Below are 18,565 nucleotides of genomic sequence, written 5' to 3'. Positions count from 1 at the left end.
CAGTCCTGTCTGTATCTCCCCCGCACTCCCCCTGATACTATATATACAAGGCCGCACAGCTCAGTCCTGTCTGTATCTCCCCCGCACTCCCCCTGATACTATATATACAAGGCAGCACAGCGCAGTCCTGTCTGTATCTCCCCCGCACTCCCCCTGATAATATATATACAAGGCCGCACAGCACAGTTCTGTCTGTATCTCCCCCGCACTCCCCCCTGATACTATATATACAAGGCCGCACAGCACAGTCCTGTCTGTATCTCCTCCGCCCTCCCCGATACTATATATACAAGACCACACAGCGCAGTCCTGTCTGTATCTCCCCCGCACTCCCCCCTGATACTATATATACAAGGCCACACAGCACAGTCCTGTCTGTATCTCCTCCGCCCTCCCCCTGATACTATATATACAAGGCCGCACAGCGCAGTCCTGTCTGTATCTCCCCCGCACTCCCCCCTGATACTATATATACAAGGCCGCACAGCACAGTCCTGTCTGTATCTCCTCCGCCCTCCCCCTGATACTATATATACAAGGCCGCACAGCGCAGTCCTGTCTGTATCTCCCCCGCACTCGCTCTGATACTATATATACAAGGCCGCACAGCACAGTCCTGTCTGTATCCCCCCGCACTCCCCCTGATACTATATATACAAGGCCGCACAGCGCAGTCCTGTCTGTATCTCCCCCGCACTCGCTCTGATACTATATATACAAGGCCGCACAGCACAGTCCTGTCTGTATCTCCTCCGCCCTCCCCCTGATACTATATATACAAGGCCGCACAGCGCAGTCCTGTCTGTATCTCCCCCGCACTCGCTCTGATACTATATATACAAGGCCGCACAGCACAGTCCTGTCTGTATCCCCCCGCACTCCCCCTGATACTATATATACAAGGCCGCACAGCGCAGTCCTGTCTGTATCTCCCCCGCACTCCCCCTGATACTATATATACAAGGCCGCACAGCGCAGTCCTGTCTGTATCTCCCCCGCACTCCCCCTGATAATATATATACAAGGCCGCACAGCACAGTCCTGTCTGTATCTCCCCCGCACTCCCCCCTGATACTATATATACAAGGCCGCACAGCACAGTCCTGTCTGTATCTCCTCCGCCCTCCCCGATACTATATATACAAGACCACACAGCGCAGTCCTGTCTGTATCTCCCCCGCACTCCCCCTGATACTATATATACAAGGCCGCACAGCGCAGTCCTGTCTGTATCTCCCCCGCACTCCCCCTGATACTATATATACACGGCCGCACAGCACAGTCCTGTCTGTATCTCCCCCGCACTCCCCCTGATAATATATATACAAGGCCACACAGCACAGTCCTGTCTGTATCTCCCCTGCACTCCCCCCTGATACTATATATACAAGGCCGCACAGCACAGTCCTGTCTGTATCTCCCCCGCACTCCCCCTGATACTATATATACAAGGCCGCACAGCACAGTCCTGTCTGTATCCCCCCGCACTCCCCCTGATACTATATATACAAGGCCGCACAGCACAGTCCAGTCTGTATCTCCCCCGCACTCCCCGTGATACTATATATACAAGGCCGCACAGCATAGTCCTGTCTGTATCTCCCCCGCACTCCCCCTGATACTATATATACAAGGCCGCACAGCGCAGTCCTGTCTGTATCTCCCCCGCACTCCCCCTGATACTATATATACAAGGCCGCACAGCGCAGTCCTGTCTGTATCTCCCCCGCACTCCCCCTGATACTATATATACAAGGCCGCACAGCGCAGTCCTGTCTGTATCTCCCCCGCACTCCCCCTGATAATATATATACAAGGCCGCACAGCACAGTCCTGTCTGTATCTCCCCCGCACTCCCCCTGATAATATATATACAAGGCCGCACAGCACAGTCCTGTCTGTATCTCCCCCGCACTCCCCCTGATACTATATATACAAGGCCGCACAGCACAGTCCTGTCTGTATCCCCCCGCACTCCCCCTGATACTATATATACAAGACCACACAGCACAGTCCTGTCTGTATCTCCCCCCGCACTCCCCCTGATACTATATATACAAGGCCGCACAGCATAGTCCTGTCTGTATCTCCTCCGCCCTCCCCCTGATACTATATATACAAGGCCGCACAGAACAGTAATGTTTGTATCTCCCCCGCACTCCCCCTGATACTATATATACAAGGCCACACAGCACAGTCCTGTCTGTATCTCCCCCGCACTCCCCCTGATACTATATATACAAGGCCGCACAGCGCAGTCCTGTCTGTATCTCCCCCGCACTCCCCCTGATACTATATATACAAGGCCGCACAGCGCAGTCCTGTCTGTATCTCCCCCGCACTCCCCATGATACTATATATACAAGGCCGCACAGCACAGTCTTGTCTGTATCTCCCCCGCACTCCCCCTGATACTATATATAGAAGGCCGCACAGCACAGTCCTGTCTGTATCTCCCCCGCACTCCCCCTGATACTATATATACAAGGCCGCACAGCGCAGTCCTGTCTGTATCTCCCCCGCACTCCCCCTGATACTATATATACAAGGCCGCACAGCACAGTCCTGTCTGTATCTCCCCCGCACTCCCCCTGATAATATATATACAAGGCCACACAGCACAGTCCTGTCTGTATCACCCCTGCACTCCCCCCTGATACTATATATACAAGGCCGCACAGCACAGTCCTGTCTGTATCTCCCCCGCACTCCCCCTGATACTATATATACAAGGCCGCACAGCACAGTCCTGTCTGTATCCCCCCGCACTCCCCCTGATACTATATATACAAGGCCGCACAGCATAGTCCTGTCTGTATCTCCCCCGCACTCCCCTGATACTATATATACAAGGCCGCACAGCGCAGTCCTGTCTGTATCCCCCCGCACTCCCCCTGATACTATATATACAAGACCACACAGCATAGTCCTGTCTGTATCTCCCCGCACTCCCCCTGATACTATATATACAAGGCCGCACAGCACAGTCCTGTCTGTACTCCCCCTGATACTATATATACAAGGCCGCACAGCGCAGTCCTGTCTGTATCTCCCCCGCACTCCCCCTGATACTATATATACAAGGCCGCACAGCGCAGTCCTGTCTGTATCCCCCCGCACTCCCCCTGATACTATATATACACAAAGCCACACAGCGCAGTCCTGTCTGTATCTCCCCCCGCACTCCCCCTGATACTATATATACAAGGCCACACAGCATAGTCCTGTCTGTATCTCCCCGCACTCCCCCTGATACTATATATACAAGGCCACACAGCACAGTCCTGTCTGTATCTCCCCCGCACTACTCCTGATACTATATATACAAGGCCGCACAGCACAGTCCTGTCTTTATCTCCCCCGCACTCCCCCTGATACTATATATACAAGGCCGCACAGCGCAGTCCTGTCTGTATCTCCCCCGCACTCCCCCTGATACTATATATACAAGGCCGCACAGCGCAGTCCTGTCTGTATCTCCCCCGCACTCCCCCTGATACTATATATACAAGGCCGCACAGCATAGTCCTGTCTGTATCTCCCCCTCACTCCCCCTGATACTATATATACAAGGCCGCACAGCGCAGTCCTGTCTGTATCTCCTCCGCACTCCCCCTGATACTATATATACAAGGCCGCACAGCACAGTCCTGTCTGTATCTCCCCCGCACTCCCCCTGATACTATATATACAAGGCCGCACAGCGCAGTCCTGTCTGTATCTCCTCCGCCCTCCCCCTGATACTATATATACAAGGCCGCACAGCACAGTCCTGTCTGTATCTCCTCCGCCCTCCCCCTGATACTATATATACAAGGCCGCACAGCGCAGTCCTGTCTGTATCTCCTCCGCCCTCCCCCTGATACTATATATACAAGGCCGTACAGCACAGTCCTGTCTGTATCTCCTCCGCCCTCCCCCTGATACTATATATACAAGGCCGCACAGCACAGTCCTGTCTGTATCTCCCCCGCACTCCCCCTGATACTATATATACAAGGCCGCACAGCACAGTCCTGTCTGTATCTCCCCAGCACTCCCCCTGATACTATATATACAAGGCCGCACAGCACAGTCCTGTCTGTATCTCCCCAGCACTCCCCCTGATACTATATATACAAGGCCGCACAGCACAGTCCTGTCTGTATCTCCCCCGCACTCCCCCTGATACTATATATACAAGGCCACACAGCGCAGTCCTGTCTGTATCTCCCCCGCACTCCCCCTGATACTATATATACAAGGCCGCACAGCGCAGTCCTGTCTGTATCTCCCCCGCACTCCCCCTGATACTATATATACAAGGCCGCACAGCGCAGTCCTGTCTGTATCTCCCCCGCACTCCCCCTGATACTATATATACAAGGCCGCACAGCGCAGTCCTGTCTGTATCTCCCCCGCACTCCCCCTGATACTATATATACAAGGCCGCACAGCGCAGTCCTGTCTGTATCTCCCCCGCACTCCCCCTGATACTATATATACAAGGCCGCACAGCACAGTCCTGTCTGTATCTCCCCAGCACTCCCCCTGATACTATATATACAAGGCCGCACAGCATAGTCCTGTCTGTATCTCCCCCGCACTCCCCGATAGTATATATACAAGGCCGCACAGCGCAGTCCTGTCTGTATCTCCCCCGCACTCCCCATGATACTATATATACAAGGCCGCACAGCACAGTCCTGTCTGTATCTCCCCCGCACTCCCCCTGATACTTTATATACAAGGCCGCACAGCAAAGTCCTGTCTGTATTTCTCCAGCACTCCCTCTGATACTATATATACAAGGCTGCACAGCGCAGTCCTGTCTGTATCTCCCCAGCACTCCCCCTGATACTATATATACAAGGCCGCACAGTCCTGTCTGTATCTCCCCCGCACTCCCCCTGATACTATATATACAAGGCCGCACAGCACAGTCCTGTCTGTATCTCCCCCGCACTCCCCCTGATAATATATATACAAGGCCACACAGCGCAGTCCTGTCTGTATCTCCCCCGCACTCCCCCTGATACTATATATACAAGGCCGCACAGCGCAGTCCTGTCTGTATCTCCCCCGCACTCCCCCTGATACTATATATACAAGGCCGCACAGCACAGTCCTGTCTGTATCTCCCCCGCACTCCCCCTGATACTTTATATACAAGGCCACACAGCGCAGTCCTGTCTGTATCTCCCCCGCACTCCCCCTGATACTATATATACAAGGCCGCACAGCGCAGTCCTGTCTGTATCTCCCCCGCACTCCCCCTGATACTATATATACAAGGCCGCACAGCACAGTCCTGTCTGTATCTCCCCCGCACTCCCCCTGATACTATATATACAAGGCCGCACAGCGCAGTCCTGTCTGTATCTCCCCCGCACTCCCCCTGATACTATATATACAAGGCCGCACAGCGCAGTCCTGTCTGTATCTCCCCCGCACTCCCCCTGATACTATATATACAAGGCCACATAGCACAGTCCTGTCTGTATCTCCCCCGCACTCCCCCTGATACTTTATATACAAGGCCGCATAGCAAAGTCCTGTCTGTATTTCTCCAGCACTCCCTATGATACTATATATACAAGGCTGCACAGCGCAGTCCTGTCTGTATCTCCCCCGCACTCCCCCTGATAATATATATACAAGGCCGCACAGCACAGTCCTGTCTGTATCTCCCCTGCACTCCCGCTGATACTATATATACAAGGCCACACAGCACAGTCGTGTCTGTATCTCCCCCGCACTCCCCCTGATACTATATATACAAGGCCGCACAGCACAGTCCTGTCTGTATCTCTCCCGCACTCCCCCTGATACTATATATACAAGGCCGCACAGTCCTGTCTGTATCTCCCCCGCACTCCCCCTGATACTATATATACAAGGCCGCACAGCACAGTCCTGTCTGTATCTCCCCCGCACTCCCCCTGATAATATATATACAAGGCCACACAGCGTAGTCCTGTCTGTATCTCCCCCGCACTCCCCCTGATACTATATATACAAGGCCGCACAGCGCAGTCCTGTCTGTATCTCCCCCGCACTAGGCCTGATACTATTTATACAAGGCCGCACAGCACAGTCCTGTCTGTATCTCCCCTGCACTCCCCCTGATACTATATATACAAGGCCGCACAGCACAGTCCTGTCTGTATCTCCTCCGCCCTCCCCCTGATACTATATATACAAGGCCGCACAGCGCAGTCCTGTCTGTATCTTCCCCGCACTACGCCTGATACTATTTATACAAGGCCGCACAGCGCAGTCCTGTCTGTATCTCCCCCGCACTCCCCCTGATACTATATATACAAGGCCGCACAGCACAGTCCTGTCTGTATCTCCCCCGCACTCCCCCTGATACTATATATACAAGGCCGCACAGCACAGTCCTGTCTGTATCTCCCCCGCGCTCCCCCTGATACTATATATACAAGGCCGCACAGCACAGTCCAGTCTGTATCCCCCCGCACTCCCCCTGATACTATACATACAAGGCCGCACAGCACAGTCCTGTCTGTATCTCCCCCGCACTCCCCCTGATACTATATATACAAGGCCGCACAGCGCAGTCCTGTCTGTATCTCCCCCGCACTCCCCCTGATACTATATATACAAGGCCGCACAGCGCAGTCCTGTCTGTATCTCCCCCGCACTCCCCCTGATACTATACATACAAGGCCGCACAGCACAGTCCTGTCTGTATCCCCCCGCACTCCCCCTGATACTATGTATACAAGGCCGCACAGCACAGTCCTGTCTGTATCTCCCCCGCACTCCCCCTGACACTATATATACAAGGCCGCACAGAGCAGTCCTGTCTGTATCTCCCCCGCACTCCCCCTGATACTATATATACAAGGCCGCATAGCACAGTCCTGTCTGTATCTCCCCCGCACTCCCCTTGATACTATATATATATACAAGGCCGCACAGCGCAGTCCTGTCTGTATCTCCCCGCACTCCCCCTGATACTATATATACAAGGCCGCACAGCACAGTCCTGTCTGTATCTCCCCCGCACTCCCCCTGATACTATATATACAAGGCCGCACAGCACAGTCCTGTCTGTATCTCCCCCGCACTCCCCCTGATAATATATATACAAGGCCGCACAGCACAGTCCAGTCTGTATCTCCCCCGCACTCCCCCTGATACTATATAAACAAGGCCGCACAGCGCAGTCCTGTCTGTATCTCCCCCGCGCTCCCCCTGATACTATATATACAAGGCCGCACAGCGCAGTCCTGTCTGTATCTCCCCCGCACTCCCCCTGATACTATATATACAAGGCCGCACAGCACAGTCCTGTCTGTATCTCCCCCGCACTCCCCCTGATACTATATATACAAGGCCGCACAGCACAGTCCTGTCTGTATCTCCCCCGCACTCCCCCTGATACTATATATACAAGGCCGCACAGCGCAGTCCTGTCTGTATCTCCCCCGCACTCCCCCTGATACTATATATACAAGGCCGCACAGCGCAGTCCTGTCTGTATCTCCCCCGCACTCCCCCTGATACTATATATTCAAGGCCGCACAGCACAGTCCTGTCTGTATCTCCCCCGCACTCCCCCTGATACTATATATACAAGGCCGCACAGCACAGTCCTGTCTGTATCTCCCCCCGCACTCCCCCTGATACTATATATACAAGGCCACACAGCACAGTCCTGTCTGTATCCCCCCGCACTCCCCCTAATACTATATATACAAGGCCGCACAGCACAGTCCTGTCTGTATCTCCCCCGCACTCCCCCTGATACTATATATACAAGGCCGCACAGCACAGTCCAGTCTGTATCTCCCCCGCACTCCCCCTGATACTATATATACAAGGCCGCACAGCACAGTCCTGTCTGTATCTCCCCCGCACTCCCCCTGATACTATATATACAAGGCCGCACAGCACAGTCCTGTCTGTATCTCCCCCGCACTCCCCCTGATACTATATATACAAGGCCGCACAGCATAGTCCTGTCTGTATCTCTCCCGCACTCCCCCTGATACTATATATACAAGGCCGCACAGTCCTGTCTGTATCTCCCCCGCACTCCCCCTGATACTATATATACAAGGCCGCACAGCGCAGTCCTGTCTGTATCCCCCCGCACTCCCCCTGATACTATATATACAAGGCCGCACAGCATAGTCCTGTCTGTATCTACCCCGCACTCCCCTGATACTATATATACAAGGCCGCACAGCGCAGTCCTGTCTGTATCCCCCCGCACTCCCCCTGATACTATATATACAAGGCCACACAACATAGTCCTGTCTGTATCTCCCCGCACTCCCCCTGATACTATATATACAAGGCCGCACAGCACAGTCCTGTCTGTACTCCCCCTGATACTATATATACAAGGCCGCACAGCGCAGTCCTGTCTGTATCTCCCCCGCACTCCCCCTGATACTATATATACAAGGCCGCACAGCGCAGTTCTGTCTGTATCTCCCCCCGCACTCCCCCTGATACTATATATACACAAAGCCACACAGCGCAGTCCTGTCTGTATCTCCCCCCGCACTCCCCCTGATACTATATATACAAGGCCACACAGCATAGTCCTGTCTGTATCTCCCCGCACTCCCCCTGATACTATATATACAAGGCCACACAGCAGAGTCCTGTCTGTATCTCCCCCGCACTCCCCCTGATACTATATATACAAGGCCGCACAGCGCAGTCCTGTCTGTATCTCCCCCGCACTCCCCCTGATACTATATATACAAGGCCGCACAGCGCAGTCCTGTCTGTATCTCCCCCGCACTCCCCCTGATACTATATATACAAGGCCGCACAGCGCAGTCCTGTCTGTATCTCCCCCGCACTCCCCCTGATACTATATATACAAGGCCGCACAGCACAGTCCTGTCTGTATCTCCCCCGCACTCCCCCTGATACTTTATATACAAGGCCACACAGCGCAGTCCTGTCTGTATCTCCCCCGCACTCCCCCTGATACTATATATACAAGGCCGCACAGCGCAGTCCTGTCTGTATCTCCCCCGCACTCCCCCTGATACTATATATACAAGGCCGCACAGCTCAGTCCTGTCTGTATCTCCCCCGCACTCCCCCTGATACTATATATACAAGGCCACACAGCGCAGTCCTGTCTGTATCTCCCCCGCACTCCCCCTGATACTATATATACAAGGCCGCACAGCGCAGTCCTGTCTGTATCTCCCCCGCACTCCCCCTGATACTATATATACAAGGCCACATAGCACAGTCCTGTCTGTATATCCCCCGCACTCCCCCTGATACTTTATATACAAGGCCGCACAGCAAAGTCCTGTCTGTATTTCTCCAGCACTCCCTATGATACTATATATACAAGGCTGCACAGCGCAGTCCTGTCTGTATCTCCCCCGCACTCCCCCTGATAATATATATACAAGGCCGCACAGCACAGTCCTGTCTGTGTCTCCTCCGCCCTCCCCCTGATACTATATATACAAGGCCGCACAGCGCAGTCCTGTCTGTATCTCCCCCGCACTCCCCCTGATACTATATATACAAGGCCACACAGCACAGTCGTGTCTGTATCTCCCCCGCACTCCCCCTGATACTATATATACAAGGCCGCACAGCACAGTCCTGTCTGTATCTCCCCCGCACTCCCCCTGATACTATATATACAAGGCCGCACAGTCCTGTCTGTATCTCCCCCGCACTCCCCCTGATACTATATATACAAGGCCGCACAGCACAGTCCTGTCTGTATCTCCCCCGCACTCCCCCTGATAATATATATACAAGGCCACACAGCGCAGTCCTGTCTGTATCTCCCCCGCACTCCCCCTGATACTATATATACAAGGCCGCACAGCACAGTCCTGTCTGTATCTCCCCTGCACTCCCCCTGATACTATATATACAAGGCCGCACAGCACAGTCCTGTCTGTATCTCCTCCGCCCTCCCCCTGATACTATATATACAAGGCCGCACAGCGCAGTCCTGTCTGTATCTTCCCCGCACTACGCCTGATACTATTTATACAAGGCCGCACAGCGCAGTCCTGTCTGTATCTCCCCCGCACTCCCCCTGATACTATATATACAAGGCCGCACAGCACAGTCCTGTCTGTATCTCCCCCGCACTCCCCCTGATACTATATATACAAGGCCGCACAGCACAGTCCTGTCTGTATCTCCCCCGCACTCCCCCTGATACTATATATACAAGGCCGCACAGCACAGTCCAGTCTGTATCCCCCCGCACTCCCCCTGATACTATACATACAAGGCCGCACAGCACAGTCCTGTCTGTATCTCCCCCGCACTCCCCCTGATACTATTTATACAAGGCCGCACAGCACAGTCCTGTCTGTATCTCCCCCGCACTCCCCCTGATACTATATATACAAGGCCGCACAGCACAGTCCTGTCTGTATCCCCCCGCACTCCCCCTGATACTATATATACAAGGCCGCACAGCACAGTCCTGTCTGTATCTCCCCCGCACTCCCCCTGATACTATATATACAAGGCCGCACAGCGCAGTCCTGTCTGTATCTCCCCCGCACTCCCCCTGATACTATATATACAAGGCCGCACAGCACAGTCCTGTCTGTATCCCCCCGCACTCCCCCTGATACTATGTATACAAGGCCGCACAGCACAGTCCTGTCTGTATCTCCCCCGCACTCCCCCTGATACTATATATACAAGGCCGCACAGAGCAGTCCTGTCTGTATCTCCCCCGCACTCCCCCTGATACTATATATACAAGGCCACACAGCACAGTCCTGTCTGTATCTCCCCCGCACTACTCCTGATACTATATATACAAGGCCGCACAGCACAGTCCTGTCTTTATCTCCCCCGCACTCCCCCTGATACTATATATACAAGGCCGCACAGCACAGTCCTGTCTGTATCTCCCCCGCACTCCCCCTGATACTATATATACAAGGCCGCACAGTCCTGTCTGTATCTCCCCCGCACTCCCCCTGATACTATATATACAAGGCCGCACAGCACAGTCCTGTCTGTATCTCCCCCGCACTCCCCCTGATAATATATATACAAGGCCACACAGCGCAGTCCTGTCTGTATCTCCCCCGCACTCCCCCTGATACTATATATACAAGGCCGCACAGCACAGTCCTGTCTGTATCTCCCCTGCACTCCCCCTGATACTATATATACAAGGCCGCACAGCACAGTCCTGTCTGTATCTCCTCCGCCCTCCCCCTGATACTATATATACAAGGCCGCACAGCGCAGTCCTGTCTGTATCTTCCCCGCACTACGCCTGATACTATTTATACAAGGCCGCACAGCGCAGTCCTGTCTGTATCTCCCCCGCACTCCCCCTGATACTATATATACAAGGCCGCACAGCACAGTCCTGTCTGTATCTCCCCCGCACTCCCCCTGATACTATATATACAAGGCCGCACAGCACAGTCCTGTCTGTATCTCCCCCGCACTCCCCCTGATACTATATATACAAGGCCGCACAGCACAGTCCAGTCTGTATCCCCCCGCACTCCCCCTGATACTATACATACAAGGCCGCACAGCACAGTCCTGTCTGTATCTCCCCCGCACTCCCCCTGATACTATTTATACAAGGCCGCACAGCACAGTCCTGTCTGTATCTCCCCCGCACTCCCCCTGATACTATATATACAAGGCCGCACAGCACAGTCCTGTCTGTATCCCCCCGCACTCCCCCTGATACTATATATACAAGGCCGCACAGCACAGTCCTGTCTGTATCTCCCCCGCACTCCCCCTGATACTATATATACAAGGCCGCACAGCGCAGTCCTGTCTGTATCTCCCCCGCACTCCCCCTGATACTATATATACAAGGCCGCACAGCACAGTCCTGTCTGTATCCCCCCGCACTCCCCCTGATACTATGTATACAAGGCCGCACAGCACAGTCCTGTCTGTATCTCCCCCGCACTCCCCCTGATACTATATATACAAGGCCGCACAGAGCAGTCCTGTCTGTATCTCCCCCGCACTCCCCCTGATACTATATATACAAGGCCACACAGCACAGTCCTGTCTGTATCTCCCCCGCACTACTCCTGATACTATATATACAAGGCCGCACAGCACAGTCCTGTCTTTATCTCCCCCGCACTCCCCCTGATACTATATATACAAGGCCGCACAGCGCAGTCCTGTCTGTATCTCCCCCGCACTCCCCCTGATACTATATATACAAGGCCGCACAGCGCAGTCCTGTCTGTATCTCCCCCGCACTCCCCCTGATACTATATATACAAGGCCGCACAGCATAGTCCTGTCTGTATCTCCCCTTCACTCCCCCTGATACTATATATACAAGGCCGCACAGCGCAGTCCTGTCTGTATCTCCTCCGCACTCCCCCTGATACTATATATACAAGGCCGCACAGCACAGTCCTGTCTGTATCTCCCCCGCACTCCCCCTGATACTATATATACAAGGCCGCACAGCGCAGTCCTGTCTGTATCTCCTCCGCCCTCCCCCTGATACTATATATACAAGGCCGCACAGCACAGTCCTGTCTGTATCTCCTCCGCCCTCCCCCTGATACTATATATACAAGGCCGCACAGCGCAGTCCTGTCTGTATCTCCTCCGCCCTCCCCCTGATACTATATATACAAGGCCGCACAGCACAGTCCTGTCTGTATCTCCTCCGCCCTCCCCCTGATACTATATATACAAGGCCGCACAGCACAGTCCTGTCTGTATCTCCCCCGCACTCCCCCTGATACTATATATACAAGGCCGCACAGCACAGTCCTGTCTGTATCTCCCCAGCACTCCCCCTGATACTATATATACAAGGCCGCACAGCACAGTCCTGTCTGTATCTCCCCAGCACTCCCCCTGATACTATATATACAAGGCCGCACAGCACAGTCCTGTCTGTATCTCCCCCGCACTCCCCCTGATACTATATATACAAGGCCACACAGCGCAGTCCTGTCTGTATCTCCCCCGCACTCCCCCTGATACTATATATACAAGGCCGCACAGCGCAGTCCTGTCTGTATCTCCCCCGCACTCCCCCTGATACAATATATACAAGGCCGCACAGCGCAGTCCTGTCTGTATCTCCCCCGCACTCCCCCTGATACTATATATACAAGGCCGCACAGCACAGTCCTGTCTGTATCTCCCCAGCACTCCCCCTGATACTATATATACAAGGCCGCACAGCACAGTCCTGTCTGTATTTCTCCAGCACTCCCTCTGATACTATATATACAAGGCCGCACAGCACAGTCCTGTCTGTATCTCCCCCGCACTCCCCCTGATACTATATATACAAGGCCGCACAGCGCAGTCCTGTCTGTATCTCCCCCGCACTCCCCCTGATACTATATATACAAGGCCGCACAGCGCAGTCCTGTCTGTATCTCCCCCGCACTCCCCCTGATACTATATATACAAGGCCGCACAGCACAGTCCTGTCTGTATCTCCCCAGCACTCCCCCTGATACTATATATACAAGGCCGCACAGCACAGTCCTGTCTGTATTTCTCCAGCACTCCCCCTGATACTATATATACAAGGCCGCACAGCATAGTCCTGTCTGTATCTCCCCCGCACTCCCCGATAGTATATATACAAGGCCGCACAGCGCAGTCCTGTCTGTATCTCCCCCGCACTCCCCATGATACTATATATACAAGGCCACACAGCACAGTCCTGTCTGTATCTCCCCCGCACTCCCCCTGATACTTTATATACAAGGCCGCACAGCAAAGTCCTGTCTGTATTTCTCCAGCACTCCCTCTGATACTATATATACAAGGCTGCACAGCGCAGTCCTGTCTGTATCTCCCCAGCACTCCCCCTGATACTATATATACAAGGCCGCACAGTCCTGTCTGTATCTCCCCCGCACTCCCCCTGATACTATATATACAAGGCCGCACAGCACAATCCTGTCTGTATCTCCCCCGCACTCCCCCTGATAATATATATACAAGGCCACACAGCGCAGTCCTGTCTGTATCTCCCCCGCACTCCCCCTGATACTATATATACAAGGCCGCACAGCGCAGTCCTGTCTGTATCTCCCCCGCACTCCCCCTGATACTATATATACAAGGCCGCACAGCACAGTCCTGTCTGTATCTCCCCCGCACTCCCCCTGATACTTTATATACAAGGCCACACAGCGCAGTCCTGTCTGTATCTCCCCCGCACTCCCCCTGATACTATATATACAAGGCCGCACAGCGCAGTCCTGTCTGTATCTCCCCCGCACTCCCCCTGATACTATATATACAAGGCCGCACAGCACAGTCCTGTCTGTATCTCCCCCGCACTCCCCCTGATACTATATATACAAGGCCACACAGCGCAGTCCTGTCTGTATCTCCCCCGCACTCCCCCTGATACTATATATACAAGGCCGCACAGCGCAGTCCTGTCTGTATCTCCCCCGCACTCCCCCTGATACTATATATACAAGGCCACATAGCACAGTCCTGTCTGTATCTCCCCCGCACTCCCCCTGATACTTTATATACAAGGCCGCATAGCAAAGTCCTGTCTGTATTTCTCCAGCACTCCCTATGATACTATATATACAAGGCTGCACAGCGCAGTCCTGTCTGTATCTCCCCCGCACTCCCCCTGATAATATATATACAAGGCCGCACAGCACAGTCCTGTCTGTATCTCCCCTGCACTCCCGCTGATACTATATATACAAGGCCACACAGCACAGTCGTGTCTGTATCTCCCCCGCACTCCCCCTGATACTATATATACAAGGCCGCACAGCACAGTCCTGTCTGTATCTCCCCCGCACTCCCCCTGATACTATATATACAAGGCCGCACAGTCCTGTCTGTATCTCCCCTGCACTCCCCCTGATACTATATATACAAGGCCGCACAGCACAGTCCTGTCTGTATCTCCCCCGCACTCCCCCTGATACTATATATACAAGGCCGCACAGCACAGTCCAGTCTGTATCCCCCCGCACTCCCCCTGATACTATATATACAAGGCCGCACAGCACAGTCCTGTCTGTATCTCCCCTGCACTCCCCCTGATACTATATATACAAGGCCGCACAGCACAGTCCTGTCTGTATCTCCTCCGCCCTCCCCCTGATACTATATATACAAGGCCGCACAGCGCAGTCCTGTCTGTATCTTCCCCGCACTACGCCTGATACTATTTATACAAGGCCGCACAGCGCAGTCCTGTCTGTATCTCCCCCGCACTCCCCCTGATACTATATATACAAGGCCGCACAGCGCAGTCCTGTCTGTATCTCCCCCGCACTCCCCCTGATACTATATATACAAGGCCGCACAGCACAGTCCTGTCTGTATCTCCCCCGCACTCCCCCTGATACTATATATACAAGGCCGCACAGCACAGTCCAGTCTGTATCCCCCCGCACTCCCCCTGATACTATACATACAAGGCCGCACAGCACAGTCCTGTCTGTATCTCCCCCGCACTCCCCCTGATACTATTTATACAAGGCCGCACAGCACAGTCCTGTCTGTATCTCCCCCGCACTCCCCCTGATACTATATATACAAGGCCGCACAGCACAGTCCTGTCTGTATCCCCCCGCACTCCCCCTGATACTATATATACAAGGCCGCACAGCACAGTCCTGTCTGGATCTCCCCCGCACTCCCCCTGATACTATATATACAAGGCCGCACAGCGCAGTCCTGTCTGTATCTCCCCCGCACTCCCCCTGATACTATATATACAAGGCCGCACAGCACAGTCCTGTCTGTATCCCCCCGCACTCCCCCTGATACTATGTATACAAGGCCGCACAGCACAGTCCTGTCTGTATCTCCCCCGCACTCCCCCTGATACTATATATACAAGGCCGCACAGAGCAGTCCTGTCTGTATCTCCCCCGCACTCCCCCTGATACTATATATACAAGGCCGCATAGCACAGTCCTGTCTGTATCTCCCCCGCACTCCCCTTGATACTATATATATATACAAGGCCGCACAGCGCAGTCCTGTCTGTATCTCCCCGCACTCCCCCTGATACTATATATACAAGGCCGCACAGCACAGTCCTGTCTGTATCTCCCCCGCACTCCCCCTGATACTATATATACAAGGCCGCACAGCACAGTCCTGTCTGTATCTCCCCCGCACTCCCCCTGATAATATATATACAAGGCCGCACAGCACAGTCCTGTCTGTATCTCCCCCGCACTCCCCCTGATACTATATAAACAAGGCCGCACAGCGCAGTCCTGTCTGTATCTCCCCCGCGCTCCCCCTGATACTATATATACAAGGCCGCACAGCGCAGTCCTGTCTGTATCTCCCCCGCACTCCCCCTGATACTATATATACAAGGCCGCACAGCACAGTCCTGTCTGTATCTCCCCCGCACTCCCCCTGATACTATATATACAAGGCCGCACAGCGCAGTCCTGTCTGTATCTCCCCCGCACTCCCCCTGATACTATATATACAAGGCCGCACAGCGCAGTCCTGTCTGTATCTCCCCCGCACTCCCCCTGATACTATATATTCAAGGCCGCACAGCACAGTCCTGTCTGTATCTCCCCCGCACTCCCCCTGATACTATATATACAAGGCCGCACAGCACAGTCCTGTCTGTATCTCCCCCCGCACTCCCCCTGATACTATATATACAAGGCCACACAGCACAGTCCTGTCTGTATCCCCCCGCACTCCCCCTGATACTATATATACAAGGCCGCACAGCACAGTCCTGTCTGTATCTCCCCCGCACTCCCCCTGATACTATATATACAAGGCCGCACAGCACAGTCCAGTCTGTATCTCCCCCGCACTAACCCTGATACTATATATACAAGGCCGCACAGCACAGTCCTGTCTGTATCTCCCCCGCACTCCCCCTGATACTATATATACAAGGCCGCACAGCACAGTCCTGTCTGTATCTCCCCCGCACTCCCCCTGATACTATATATACAAGGCCGCACAGCATAGTCCTGTCTGTATCTCTCCCGCACTCCCCCTGATACTATATATACAAGGCCGCACAGTCCTGTCTGTATCTCCCCCGCACTCCCCCTGATACTATATATACAAGGCCGCACAGCGCAGTCCTGTCTGTATCCCCCCGCACTCCCCCTGATACTATATATACAAGGCCGCACAGCATAGTCCTGTCTGTATCTACCCCGCACTCCCCTGATACTATATATACAAGGCCGCACAGCGCAGTCCTGTCTGTATCCCCCCGCACTCCCCCTGATACTATATATACAAGGCCACACAACATAGTCCTGTCTGTATCTCCCCGCACTCCCCCTGATACTATATATACAAGGCCGCACAGCACAGTCCTGTCTGTACTCCCCCTGATACTATATATACAAGGCCGCACAGCGCAGTCCTGTCTGTATCTCCCCCGCACTCCCCCTGATACTATATATACAAGGCCACACAGCACAGTCCTGTCTGTATCTCCCCAGCACTCCCCCTGATACTATATATACAAGGCCGCACAGCGCAGTCCTGTCTGTATCCCCCCGCACTCCCCCTGATACTATATATACAAGGCCGCACAGCGCAGTTCTGTCTGTATCTCCCCCCGCACTCCCCCTGATACTATATATACACAAAGCCACACAGCGCAGTCCTGTCTGTATCTCCCCCCGCACTCCCCCTGATACTATATATACAAGGCCACACAGCATAGTCCTGTCTGTATCTCCCCGCACTCCCCCTGATACTATATATACAAGGCCACACAGCAGAGTCCTGTCTGTATCTCCCCCGCACTCCCCCTGATACTATGTATACAAGGCCGCACAGCGCAGTCCTGTCTGTATCTCCCCCGCACTCCCCCTGATACTATATATACAAGGCCGCACAGCGCAGTCCTGTCTGTATCTCCCCCGCACTCCCCCTGATACTATATATACAAGGCCGCACAGCGCAGTCCTGTCTGTATCTCCCCCGCACTCCCCCTGATACTATATATACAAGGCCGCACAGCACAGTCCTGTCTGTATCTCCCCCGCACTCCCCCTGATACTTTATATACAAGGCCACACAGCGCAGTCCTGTCTGTATCTCCCCCGCACTCCCCCTGATACTATATATACAAGGCCGCACAGCGCAGTCCTGTCTGTATCTCCCCCGCACTCCCCCTGATACTATATATACAAGGCCGCACAGCTCAGTCCTGTCTGTATCTCCCCCGCACTCCCCCTGATACTATATATACAAGGCCACACAGCGCAGTCCTGTCTGTATCTCCCCCGCACTCCCCCTGATACTATATATACAAGGCCGCACAGCGCAGTCCTGTCTGTATCTCCCCCGCACTCCCCCTGATACTATATATACAAGGCCACATAGCACAGTCCTGTCTGTATCTCCCCCGCACTCCCCCTGATACTTTATATACAAGGCCGCACAGCAAAGTCCTGTCTGTATTTCTCCAGCACTCCCTATGATACTATATATACAAGGCCGCACAGCGCAGTCCTGTCTGTATCTCCCCCGCACTCCCCCTGATACTATATATACAAGGCCGCACAGCGCAGTTCTGTCTGTATCTCCCCCCGCACTCCCCCTGATACTATATATACAC

This window comes from Phyllobates terribilis, unplaced genomic scaffold, assembly GCF_046119375.1.
Source record: "Phyllobates terribilis strain yellow unplaced genomic scaffold, ASM4611937v1 Scaffold_8__6_contigs__length_399053987, whole genome shotgun sequence".
Classification (NCBI taxonomy): Eukaryota; Metazoa; Chordata; class Amphibia; order Anura; family Dendrobatidae; genus Phyllobates; species Phyllobates terribilis.
The sequence above is the reverse complement of the archived record's forward strand: the minus strand, read 5'-3'. Positions refer to the sequence as shown.